Source organism: Thunnus thynnus, chromosome 3 (assembly GCF_963924715.1).
Source record: "Thunnus thynnus chromosome 3, fThuThy2.1, whole genome shotgun sequence".
Classification (NCBI taxonomy): Eukaryota; Metazoa; Chordata; class Actinopteri; order Scombriformes; family Scombridae; genus Thunnus; species Thunnus thynnus.
Genome location: NC_089519.1, coordinates 8,856,126 through 8,870,071, shown reverse-complemented (window position 1 = coordinate 8,870,071; position 13,946 = coordinate 8,856,126). Strand labels below are relative to the sequence as shown.

At 38.6% G+C, this 13,946-nt stretch overlaps 1 long non-coding RNA gene across 2 annotated transcripts in view; it reads left to right on the top strand.

Annotated features, from left to right (window-relative positions):
• Nucleotides 1–1,269, top strand: part of LOC137178545 (uncharacterized) — a 36,195-nt gene extending 34,926 nt beyond the window's left edge. For both annotated transcript variants that reach the window (XR_010927131.1, XR_010927125.1), the window contains one exon: nucleotides 971–1,269. This is a non-coding gene — a long non-coding RNA (uncharacterized lncRNA). The remainder of the gene's footprint in view (nucleotides 1–970) is intronic.
• Nucleotides 1,270–13,946: the final 12,677 nt, after the last annotated feature.

Below are 13,946 nucleotides of genomic sequence, written 5' to 3'. Positions count from 1 at the left end.
AAAGAGGGAAAAAATACATTTGCCTTGGTGAACAGCAGGTGACCTAACTGCTTAAGCTACTGTGCTGATTTAAACACAACAAAAAACTGAAGATTACAAACACAAACACCTACAGAGTTACCTGCATCTGTCCACTGTGCTCATATGGAGAGGATAAATCAAGACCATATGTTTACCCAAAGACTCAGTCTGCTTCATCCTCACCTCCGGCCTTGGGCCGGAGATATACTTGCTTTTAACTACACACTCACGTGTGCATGATGGCTGCCTCGCGTATCCTGCATCCTTTTGGAGCGTTGATTGTGCACATCCTCAGAAATGAATGGACGCGTCCGCAAGATGCAATATGCACATGACGGTAGGGGCAGTGTAGGGGCAGTATGGGGATGTGACAGGGTCAGGTATCAGTAGGGACGAAAGCAGCGACAACAATGGTGGAAAGTTTTTTAGATAAGTTAATAGACCAAGTTAGCATTTACCCGTACTTGTGTGATGTGTCATTGCTGCTGCACAGTGACAAATATGCTTGAATTAACAAAGCAGTACCCTCCTCGAGTGTCACCATGTTTATTTTGTACATCATGCCTCTCCTTCTTCTTCTTCTTTGTGTTTTTTGGCAGATTTTACATCGTGCAAATCCAGAGGGTCTATTTATATCCTTAGTTCTATGGTGTGTCCTCTAGTGACACGCAAAGTACATAGGCATGTATGTGAATAAGTACGTTCATGACGCAGCCAGTTATCTACTCAAACACATGGTTAAAAAGCAAGTATATCTCCAGCCTTACAGGGTCAAAGGTCATCCCTGCATCCAAAAACAATCACTCCTCTCATTCCTTCTCTTCACTTCCTCTCTTCTCATTTTTTTTTCTGTCTTCCCTTGCTCTCTCCTGTCCCCTAATTTTACCTTCCATCTTGACATCTTTCAGCCTGTCATTGATATATGCTCACCTCCTCCCCCGACCCACAGCTCCTCCGTCCCTCCATCCGTCACTCTGCTGTCCTGAGGCGAGTGGGCAGGAGCCGGGCTGACTGTACAAGAGGTCTTGTAGGGGTGACCACTCCCTGCTGTCTGCTCAGCTCGCATTTGTTTGATGACATAACTGTGCATTTAAAAGTCAAATTGGTTGTGTGTGTGCAGTGATCTGTTATTTCATAGAAGGTAACATTATTGTTTATGCAGATATTCAGTTCTAATCATTGGAATTCATTTGGTCTGATGTCTGGTTCCTCACTTTTTCTAAATGGCTCACTAGCTGGCCAAATAAAAAGAGAAAAATATGTAACACCCATATTTTTGCTTCTATTCTACTTATGCAGGTCTTTTGTTGACAACGTCCCATAGGTCATCCACACATAAAACTAAGCAGCTCAGTGAGTGACGTGGCACTGCAAACAACCCTGAAAACATACATCACAGGAACATGTTTGGAAAAGATCCACTGTAAAACTTCTACAAGAAAGGCTGTCAAGTGATAATGAGCCATCTAAACACTGATTTGTCAGAAGTCAGCTTTTCAGCAACTACTAGTAAGAAAATTATTATTTTTTTCTCTTTAAACTATGTATTCAAGTTTCCCCAGATGGTTTTAAAGGAGTTTCATCAGCTAAGCACTTACAGAACATGAACATGTGCTGAAACTAAGGTAGAACATTAAAATCCCTTGAATCCAAAGCTTTTAACCAACCGCAACAAAAAGTGTCTGGACAGCTGACATATGGTCTGTACACTACTTAACATATTAAGCAAAAGACGATGTCAGTGGCTAGTATGTTATCATTTGTAGTGGTGGCTTTGCTCTAAGCCTGCTAGCTAATGGGTTCAGCTACAACAAGGTATTTTTCAGGAATCATTATTTACTTGCTCGGCAGTTGTAAATTGAATATTATACTATATATTATCCAAAGGAAGGTAAATACACAAAACCTCCTGTGATTTTTCATTGGAGCTGTTTTCACCAGCCATATACTTCTAAATAAATTGTAGTGTATCTGCTGTTCAGCATGAGTACTTGAAAAAATAACCTCTTCAGAACCTACCTCTTCCCAAGATACAATTTCTGCTTAGCAAATCAATCACAACTTTTCGACCAAATGGGTAGATTAGAGTTTTGATTTTATCTGAGGATACTTTGCTTAAAATGCAAGAGGTCAAATCATAAACACACAAATATTCATTCAAAAAATGAAGATGGTTGGTACAGTAAAACACAGCAAAATGTACCATTTTGCTTCTGTGTGTGAACATGTGTGTATAACAGCTCCTCTGTATGTCCATTTGCATTTTAGACACTGCTGGACACAACCATGCATGGACTTATAGTCGTCTCTAAATTCTCCATCAACCACAATCACACACACACACGCACACACACACACACACGCACACACACACATATCTAGGTCAAGGCAGCCAGAGGTAATGGGAAAAGCCTGAGGCGTATCTGCCAGGCAAATGATCTTATGAAATGATTAAAGAGTGGTTTCTCTCACTGAAGGCGAGGATAAAACAAGACTAGTGGTGCATATGCAGGTTTATGGATATGTGTCAGTGTGCATGTGTTTGTGCGTGTGTGAAGGCTAATCCAGGATCAACGGTATCCACCCAAAGGTTCCCTAGGAATAGGCAGTTTGGAGCAGCATGGTGGTGTAGTGGTTGTGGATATTTCAATTGAAAAACATAGGTTAAAGCCCATATCCCTGTTATCACTGTAGTCCTTAAATAAGACAGTAAAACAAACCACCTCCAGGGATGCTGCTCTGTATCGCACCCTGCACCCCAATAGGTTGTACTGTATCTCTGAGGAGGACCAGGGTTACCCACTGCAGGAGTCATGAGTTAGATATTCAGTCAACACCATATGTCACAGCATCACGGACTGATAAAAAACAATTTCCCTCTGCACATCACTTTCACTATGTTTCCAGACAACCATTCGCCATACTTTAACATGCTGGTAGTATTCATGTAGTGACAGTGACATGTTTAATACAGATTTTGACACACATAATATAGGACAGCCTTAGCCTGGGGGAGACAGTCTCTCTGCATGTTTTTGAACTCACACACAAAAAGGGAAAGCCTGGTAACCCGCTTTATAAGTGTGGGTCTGTAATGAAAGAGCGCTCAGGTATGAAGACTACAAATAAAAGTGGAGACGACATTTTAATTTGTGGCAGAAAAGAAGAAAAGGAAGCTATTAACAATTCTTATGTTAACAATAGAAGAACTTTAAACAGTTTGATATCATCTCAAGTGCTTCCTTCACTGCTTTTGTCTGACTGATTTTGACATTACTCATATTTTGCACTTCTAGCAAACAAAAGAGTGCTATAATTTAAAGAAATAAATGATTATTAAAGTGTTGGTTCATCCAAATTACAAAAAAATATATTTTCTCACATATCTCCAAAGATTACTAGCCATGCAAATATTGGAGTTTTGGTATTATTTTTTGGTATCTGTGCATTATCTAGTCTGGTAAATTGTTTCTGCAAAGACTTAAACATAAACACCGGAGGACCACAAATGTAAGTCAATTAACCTCTCTTGTACTGGGTTGTAGGGAAAAATTTAAACATTGCCAATTGAAATGGAAACTGTCTGCATTGCTGGTTACCACTAAAGGTAAGTGAGAAAATATTTTTTTCATAAGTTATAATCTGAAGATTTCGGTTTCAATTTGGTGACAGCTGTGGTTACTGGTGGTAACACTGAGAACATCTTAAAACTAAAACTCCCACAGTTCTGTTTTAAATGACACTATCAATCACTGCGAGCAGGAAATACAAACTGAAACACAACAGAGGAAGACAAACAACTTGTGCAACTTGTCATCTTCATAAATTGGTGTATCTATACTTCAACAGGCACAAATGTGTTTCCTCTTTGGGATTGACTGCTCTGCTCTCCTGGGTTACATCATTACATGTCATATAAGTCATAAAAGAACATATACAGTATTCTAATAGTATCAAAAATTGGGCTTGATATGATGAGAATCTAAAGGATGAACAGTTTTCAGTACTTTTATTAATAACTCACCTTCATCACTCACTCAAGTGTTTGAAGGCTAAAGTGATACAGATATTTTTACTTCTGGCAAACCGAACTGTATGAGCCCAGCCATTTTTCATTTGCTAAAGGAAGCCGCTCTATTGCAAAGTGCTGACAGATACGCAAACAACCAGGATATGTGTTAATGACTGCTAGCTTAGTGTGTGAATAGAAAGGTGTTGATTAGTGCTGTTGTAGCCGCTGTAGCCAAGACAAGCCTGGCCCACCGCGGTGAGTTATAGCGTACGCCTTCGGCCAACAATAACCAACTTCTGTTTAGAGCAACAGCTCTCATAGTCACTTCTGCTCTTGTCCTGACAGAGGCGATGCTGTCTTATTGTAGAGCTGGAGTTTGCCCTCCAGCCATGTGGGGAAGGAGGGGGACGATAAATGAGACCCTTTTGGACAGCGGTGAAGTGACCCGCATGTTTTCTCTGGTCATCTCTCCATCTCTCCTCTTGTCTTCTCTCATTTTGTTCTATTTTCCTGCTGGCCATCTCTCTTTCTCTCTCTCTCTCTCTCTCCTCCTTTGCCTCTGCACTAATGCTGACGCCCCACACCATTAGTGTTACCGCAGTGACAGCAGACAGATGTTTGGTGCCACTTTTGCAAAGAAGAAACGCAGGACAGGAAGTACAGGCCACACATGCAAATTTATAGACTAGTATACCAGCACGGTGACAGCTGCATCACACTGAGTGTGTATCTCCCTCTTGTATGCAAAGCACTTCAAGTAAACTCTTCTCACCATCACACACAAACACATACACACACACACACACACACACATGCATACATTTCCGGTGCCCACATCAGAAGAGAGAGGCTATGTAGTTGTACCTGGTGTCACAGGATCACCCTCACCACAGATGACAAACAGATATAATCAGCTCTCCAGAGACACATCCTGCTGCTGCCACATTCATTACAGCTGGACTAATACATACATCAAACAAACACCATACCGACACACACATAACTGCTACATATTTAACACACATATGCATGCACACACAGCTATATACACATAATTGCACGCACTGTCAACACTCATTGTTGTCACATCAACACATATCTCATATCAAAGGAATTGTCCTTTTGACCCTCCATGGCACATAGACCATAATAATCGTATAATCTCCAAACTAAGGAGTGATATACATATCCAAATGACTGGCTGGGCCGTCCTGTCATTCCATCAGTGGGGATTTGCATGTGTGTGATGTATTTAATACTTTCTCAGGCCTGATCCACCGCACCATAATACCACAGCATGTGAATCAAGCTGAGGCAGACCTGGTGCTGATTTATAGTCTTACCCTGGCTGGAGGCGCTGTCTGGGGTGTTTGAAGTGACGTGAGTATGTCTGCGTATATGAATGGATGCACATAGATACAGATATAGATGTTTATGCATGTGTCTGTGTGGGTGGGTGCATGCGTGTGAATGTGTGTGTGTGTGTGTGTGTAGGGTTAATTCTACTTTTGGTAATATAAAATCCTAGTTTGATCAGGGCACCACCTCCCTGTAAGGTTATGATTTGTTAGAGCCAGAAGGAAGCACTAACCTTTATTCAATTCTCAGTCTGATCAATGAATCAGTCTCATAACTGTAAGTTCTTTTCAAAACGGTGACCTCAAAGAAACCAACAATGACTTCTTAGGATACATGAAGACATTTATTTATAGCTAAACATCTTAAGAGTACATGATAAAGCACAGAATAATAAACAAAAAGAACAATAAGGCCTTTAAATGATAATAGAAATAAAATAAATGTAAAAAACATAGAAATAGTGGCTCTGAGTGTGTGACTCGAGGCTAACGTATTGGGGAGTGCTAAGGGAAAGCTAATGTACTTCTCTAAAGAAATTATCTTCTTAATTTTAACGTTATTCGACATCAACCCTTTACCACAAAAGCCATTTTATGCCTATTGTGTTGACGATTTGTCGCTGCAGAGATGTCCTCTTGGTAACTCCGGTGTTGTTTTGGGTTGAGCTGGAGTTAGCCGCAGGTGGCGTGATAGCTGGTCATTTTGGCCGCACTGCTATCAGCAAGCAAGCGGGCCGAAGTCCAGCTCAGGCATCGCCGTCTTCTTCACAGCGACGTTTCAGTTTCAATGGAGGATTCAGGCTCTCGCTGGCTTCTTGTCATCTTAGTGTAATGCCAAATAAAGATGAATCTGGCTACACTCAACGTTTATCTAGGCTGGGGTAAGACTTCACGTGGGTCGGCGTTACTTCAAAGGTGTAATACTATACATGAAAACACAAGACTTAATGTTACAAATAAAACAAAAACAAAATTACTTGTTTTGATAAAAGATTAAAATATGCATATACTTGGTCGAAAAAGAAATAAGGGAAAAGAGACGTCTTAATGGAACAATTGTGTCTTCACTCATGTGTCTTTTGGAGACAAGCTCAAAGAGAGATCCCTCTGACATTTGTTTTATACTGTAAGCTTGGACAGGCAGAGTTTTGGGTGTGTTTTAAATGTTTCGTGCCAAAGCTCTGATGAATATTTATTTTCTTTGTCCTCCGGGACCTCAAGGTGTGGCTGATACTTTTGTTTGAGATGGAAAATTACTTTTCTACACTGAAGTTTTGAGTTTTAAACACAAAATTTACACTTCTGAGTCACTATGTCTGAATACCTTGTGTCACATTGTAAATAATAATGTATTGTAAAACCAGTCCAAAAAACAGTTAGTCAATCCTTCCACATTAACATTTCTGGTTAACTTGACTGTCAAGGATATAATGTTTAATACTATAGTGAATGAAATAACGTTAAAGCAACCATATATACATACATTCTTATTACTCCAGTAACTTCATTCTTTCAATAGGACTTCTTATCTAATTCAACTATTAAAATATTGATTAAGTTAGCATAAATGATTGAAAGATTAACAGTTCAGGTGACCTTAAACATAAAATTTGAATGCAGTTCATCAAACAACTCACTCTCTAGTGTTAACAGACTTTACTATCCTAATCGATGGGTGGCAGTATTGTCACATGTTGTAAAAATGTAATAAAATCAGATTTAATATCTCTTCAATAGATAGCATAGTTGTCAAAGTTATATCATTATTTATGCATTTTTATGACAAACAACAATGTGAGTTGGGATTTTATGACTCTGGTTTGGGTAGATAACATAAGTTTTCTGTTCATGTCTACACGAGTGGTCCAGCCCTTCTCCAGTTCAAATAACCCCAAAGGTCATTTATGCTTTTAGTTCAGGCCATAATTTCGTTATTGGTCAGAAATGGCCTCTCAGGAGGTCTGTTTAACATCCATTTTGTCAGAGTGTTTAGCTTTTGGTCAGTGTCATGCTGTCAGACCCCTACTTGGGCGAAGAAGTCAGTTCGTGTGGGTCCTGGGTGAGACACTCAGCATTGTTTCTGTGGAATTCACTCATCTCCTTACTTTTGAATTAAAGAAGGGTTGTTTTATCCCATGGAATTAAAGAAAAGAGTATGGTGTCTATCCTATGTGTGTGTGTGTGTGTGTGTGTGTGTGCGTCTGGGGGTTCACCCGTCTGATGCATGTCGTCTAGACAACATTTGTGCCCTGCGTCCGAAAGGGGTGATTGTCTTATGCAAATGAGGCCACGCTAGCTGTGACATGTTGTCCAGCATGTGGGTCATGTGATGATAGAGAGCAATGACGGTTGATAGCCTGCTTTTTTTATTTATTAGTGTGACCATTGTTCACCATCACCTCTCCAGGCAGTGAAGACACGGGGTGGTATTCAGACCAAGAGAAAGAATACAATGAGGGATTTGTCACAATCTTTATGCTGGTAATATGAGACCAACATAGAAAACCTGTCTAATTACCTAGATGGGGATGAAAATGAATTATAAGAAGAGGCTCAGTTTTCTCAAAGGGTTCACTGACATTACAAATAATCACATTTTCTTACTTTTAGTGGTATCTAGTCATGCAGATAGTTGGTGGTTTTATATGTCCATTTCTGTCACCACCCAGACGGAGATGAGTGGAATTCTGTTTGTGGAGTTCATATAATTAAAGATTTTTTTACGTCCCTTTCCCCGTGTCCTCGCTGTATAGCTTTCATGAGGTATATTTTGTGTTGGAGAGTAGTTCCAGTGAAGACTGACCACCATGTGTCCTGCAGATAATTCAGAGTAACCAGAACATTGATTCTGGAAAGAAATGTTGCTACTATCTGCTAAGGATGTAAACTAACACAAATAAATTATTCAAATATGAACAAATAATGCGCTCTAGACAGATACAGATACTATCCAAATGTTTTCAGTAATATGCAGTAAAAAAATTTAACCTCATTATCCGACAATGGAGCCTGACACTTTGGTGACTTGACAACAGACTGTATGATGATGTGCTGATGTTAGGGACTGTCTCAAAACTGCTTGCAAAATTACCAAGAGGGTGTTTCCCATATTTGTTAGCACCTTTGTTTTCCTATTTTTTTAAATTATGCAATATGACCACATCGTTATTATGGACAAATTATTTTTCAATAGCTCTCTCATTTTAGCTATAGACACTTGAGTCCAACTTCACATTCAGCTGGGCCTCCCCATTATACACACCAGAAAAATCATGCAATATGCACATCACAATTCTGACTTACATTTCCTTGTTGTTGAAACCTCCTCACTGTTCTGTTTACACTATTCATTTCCACCTCCACCATTAACAGTTACACAGCTTTTGTTCAGACTCAGTTTAGACTTTTTTTTTCTTCTTTAATAGGTGGGATTCATATACAAATCATGTTTTATCATTTGATTAATGAAAGTCACATAGTTAAAATATTATGCTGTTTTGTATATTTTGTTGGCAGCTAAACTTAAACATGTCTAAATGAAGCACTCTATAAAAATTTTAACAGCTTCCTATATTGGCCCGGCTGGTATGAATCCAAATACAGATACAAATACACATATTTTGTGATATGAACGGATACATTTAATAGCTTTTTGTTACACCTTCACTATCTGTATGACTAGAAACCACAAGAAGTAAGTGAGATAAATATGTTTTTTGTCACCTGAGTAACCCTTTTAAATCTCTTCTCCTCAACATGGATAGTATCTGTATTCCTTGAAAAATGTCTCTTCAAAGCCGATACCAACTAGGAGGTGTGTCATATTGTATCATTCACGATAATATCGGTATAATTTTTAATATGATAGAAAAAAATCATATTGTGATAATGGCAATATTACAACTTGTTGACGTAATATCCTTTTACCGTCACACACAGCAACAACAACAAGAATGGCTATAAGTGAAAGTAACAGTGCTACCGGCTCAATGGCGGACAAGTTAGTTCCAAAAAGGGGGGAAACTTCAGTAGTGTGGAAGTGGTTAATAAGCCACAGTAATATGTAAGAAGTGCAAGAAAACTATAACAACAAAAGGGCGCAATACAACAAACTTATTTCACTATTTAAAGCAGAAACACTCAGTTGAGTACAAGCAGAGCCAAAAATCCTGCAACAAATATTTTGTCATATAGTCAAGAATATGATTATCACAGAAATACCCTGAAATATCGTCATATTATTTTAGGGCCATATCGCCCACCCCTAATACCAACCATGTTCTGTCAATGACCAGGTGTGAGCAGTGTTTCATATAGATAAAGATGAGGTTGTTGCATGTTCAGCATTGTGGGATACAAATCCTCTGTAGCCCATCATACTCCCTTTCCATAAAATGTGGCAGCCATTTTCTTGTATAGCTCCCAGTCAAAATACCCTCTTTAATTATGGAAAGCCAGAAAGGGCTGCGGTGGAGAAGGAAAACACTGTAAGGGTTGGGATATGGAGGTGGGAGGTGGGAGGTGGGGGGGGAGGGTTTCTGGGACGGCAGGGAGTGGTATGTACCTGACAACCCAGGGCATGAATCGTGTAAATGGATTTCAAAACAGATGACCTGCATGCTGATCTCATGATCTGTGCCTCCCAGTCCTTCCTAAATGCAAGCTTTTTACTTCTCATCTCTCTCTCATCATTCAGTCTGTTTTTCTCTCTGTCTCGTATAGAAATCCCCCCGCCCTCCTCCCACCTCACATGACATAGCCCAGGGTATTATCATAGGATATGTCCAGAGGTCCATGCTGACCTTTAACCTGAGTCTCTGGGATAGAAGGGGGCCCCGTACTCTGCCTGAGCATAAAGAGTGGCGGGGCCAGCAGCGGTATTGTTGGAGGGGGCTGCTGACTGACAGGTCATTTTTCACCCATTGTTTTTTTTCAAACAGCAATTTTATCTTGCAAAGTAACGCCTTGGCAACCATGAAAAGTGTAGCTTCAATGTGCTTGTTATTGTTAAGTGATGATCCGATGCCTTTCAGAGTACAAAGGTAGCCAAGGTTTTCTCCAGGGTGAGTTTCAGAAAGGTTCATTCTGTTTAACATGAGCAGTATTTTCCTAATTTATTACGGTCTGCTCTTATAATGGTAATGATTAGCATCTTTTTTAATGCAGCAGAGCAAAAATAATAAAAACAGCTGTGAAATACTTCCAGACCTCTGTGTAACACAGTACAACCAAAACAGAAAATAAACCAAGTTGCCACAGCACAACATATTTTTCATGTGTTTGTTTACTTGAAGTACTTGAGTGTTTACAACCGCCGACACACCAACACGCGCTAGTCGCTCAGTAGCCGTGGCTCTCCGTGTTCTGTTGGTATCTGGCACTGTATCAAAGCAGGGGAAAGAGACGCGCTCCAAGTTTTAAATTGAATTTCATGCCGGATTAGTGGTACTCCTCTGAAATGCATGTGAGCCTCCCCTAATGACGCGCTCATCTTCGCACTCCAGAGACACTGTGTGAATGTGTGTGCATACATTTATATGTGTTTCTCCATCAATTAGTACTTGACTAGTGGCACACAACAGATATGTTTGCCATATCAGTGGAAGTAATTGCTTTGTTGGGTTCTGTTGATGGATTTCATCAGACTCTGTACATATTATGACAGGAAACGGTTTTTACTCTAAACCCTTATTATGTTCAACAAACATCTTGTCTTCTCTGTGTAGTATATCAAATGTTTGTTTTAGTCCTTCGTCTGTGGTGCTTTCTGCATCATGAAAAGTTTCGTAAACTTGGACACTGATCAGTTAAATTCTTCAAAATTGAAATAAATCAAATTTCAAATCTTGAGATTACTTCTAACCACCCAATTTAACTGTTATCAGCCTATTGAATATCATTACACATCTGTATCAAATGTATGGGCTAGTAGGGGCCTACTAAACCTACTAGTAGGTTCAGGAGGCTGTTATCACCCATTTATTGTGAACCAATGTTGGTGGAGCCCAGGAGGTGCAGAAGGCCTGTGATGTGTGATGTGATGTGATGTTATCAGACATTTCTTTGTGAAAACAAACAAACTGGCTGACATTCCTTTAATTCTCAGTGGAAAATGCAATATTTTAAGAAAGTTTCATCATTAAAATGTGTTTTGATAACATTTCTAGCGAGAAATGTGCATTTTATTTTTATAATCTTCATTCATTGAATGTATATGATGTTTAGTTTGTTAGTGGATGTGAATGGATGCTGCTATCGCTGAAACAATGAAGTTGCATGTTGTTTGAATAATTGTCTTTTTGTGCTCTATAGTTATCTGAGCTTTTACGTTATTTGTGTTATTTTATGTAGCTGTTTCAATAAAAACCATAGATTTTAGAGTGCCCCAGGGATGAATTGAATTTGAAATCCAGAATTTGAAGCTTTGCGATTGGCTGACCGGAGGACCTGCCCGAATTTATTTTCCTCACTGTCAGCATGTTAAGGTTTTCTTTTAATGATATCTTTGACATTTCTCAACACAAAAACATAAAAGTGTTCTTGATAAGTCAACAATATGATTGATATGAATTATTTCCCCTTTGATTCTGAGAAATAAAGTTTTTAGTCAAACCGGAAACCAGAAAAACTACCAACGAAAAAAAAACCCATTTTTTGAATACTATCTAAAATACCTGAAACAAACCAACATCTTTACTTTTTCTTAACATAGATCATCTAGATGCAGTGTAAGTACTAGTTCAGCTGTACTAGATATTTGATATCTACAGCAGATATATCTTTTTACAACCCTACTTTGGAAACTGGAAGAACTATAACTGTGTATCAAGCTGCATGGTGCGGCTCTAGGGAACTGTAGTTTTTAAAATATATTAGTTTTTTTCCCAGAATTGAAAGTTGTGAATACTGAATTGGAAGTACATTGAGGAGTTTAAGGGGTTGGTAAATACATTTCTCTACTCAGATTTTAAATATCTAATTGTTAAATGGGTGAAAATTGGAAACTGGAAGAACTATAACTGTGTATCAAGCTGCATGGTGCGGCTCTAGGGAACTGTAGTTTTTAAAATATATTAGTTTTTTTCCCAGAATTGAAAGTTGTAAATACTGAATTGAGAGTACATTGAGGAGTTTAAGGGGTTGGTAAATACATTTCTCTACTCAGATTTTAAATATCTAATTGTTAAATGGATGAAAATTAATTTTAACCATATTTTACCCATATTTGATAGCACTATTGTTGACTATACTTACCTGATAGCTGAGGTTAAGAGCTCTCTATAACAGTTGGTCCCATGTCTGAAGCCCCTTTTGTTGCTGAATTATAAGCCTACAAACATGCACTGAGGTCAAGGTTCAAAGGTCAGTATTTCAAAGCAGGAGACATGTAGAATCTTCATACTGATATATGTTACTCTCCAGGTTGAGACTTTTCCAAAGATGTATTTTATTTAGCTCTACGACAAAGTTTTAATTTTCTCATTTCATAGACACAAGCCATCCCAGGGCCAGTTTTGGAGAGCACTTTGAAGGCCCATCATATAAAATGAAGCTTTTTGTTTGTTTGTTTTTTCTTTTTTAGTGGAAATAGTGACCAAAATGAATCACCTTCAGAGAGAACAATACTGCTGACAATCTAGGACATTACTACAGGTTTGGAGGAAGGCCTGAAGTGATTGGGTTAGGGCTGAAAAGACCAAACCCCTTTTCATTCCCAGTTTGTCAGATACCAACGCATGCAAAGGCTACTATTTACACAGCCCTGGAGATTTTTTGTATCTTTATGATTCTTGGTTTGGCGATTTTATGTCAGCATGACATACAGTGGCCCATTCTGTTTTATTAGCCAATGCAAACACACGAAGAATGTGTCTTGGTGTTTGCCCCCAAAAAACAAAAAACAGGAGAATAAAAATAGACAAAGGTAAGGAAATATTAATAATAATAATAATAATAATAATAATAATGATGATGATGATGAAATAAACAAAGTAATATCAAAATTAAATTTAAATTTTAAAATCTATTTTGAGAATGGAATAGTAATAGTTTTGAAATGGGATATAAAACTTGAAATGAAATATTGACCTTATAAAGGAAATATGGACTGTGCTCTGGACAAAGAAATGAAGTGTATGAAATATATGAAGGTGACAGGAGCAACAATTAAATGTGATGTGCATAAATAATTAAATTATGTAACAGTGGAGGTTGATTGCAATGCACCCCGTCCTCATCCTGTTTATACGGCCATGGTACAAGATTTGGTGCACACGCACACGCGCGCACACACACACACACACACACACACACACACACTCATTGAAGTGCTTTGTTGGATGACATGGCTCAATATTAACTGAGGAAGACTTTGTTTTAAGAAAGATGATTTCAAATATCCTCAGTCACATATTTTTGGAAATATAAAATTAAATGATCAACTTCACATTTTACAATCACAGGCTATAAAATACCTTTTAACAGAGATAGTGGCATTTGGATTCCGGTTGCGGCTGACCAGTGGCGATTTGAAATGGAATGAAGCCAACTGACAG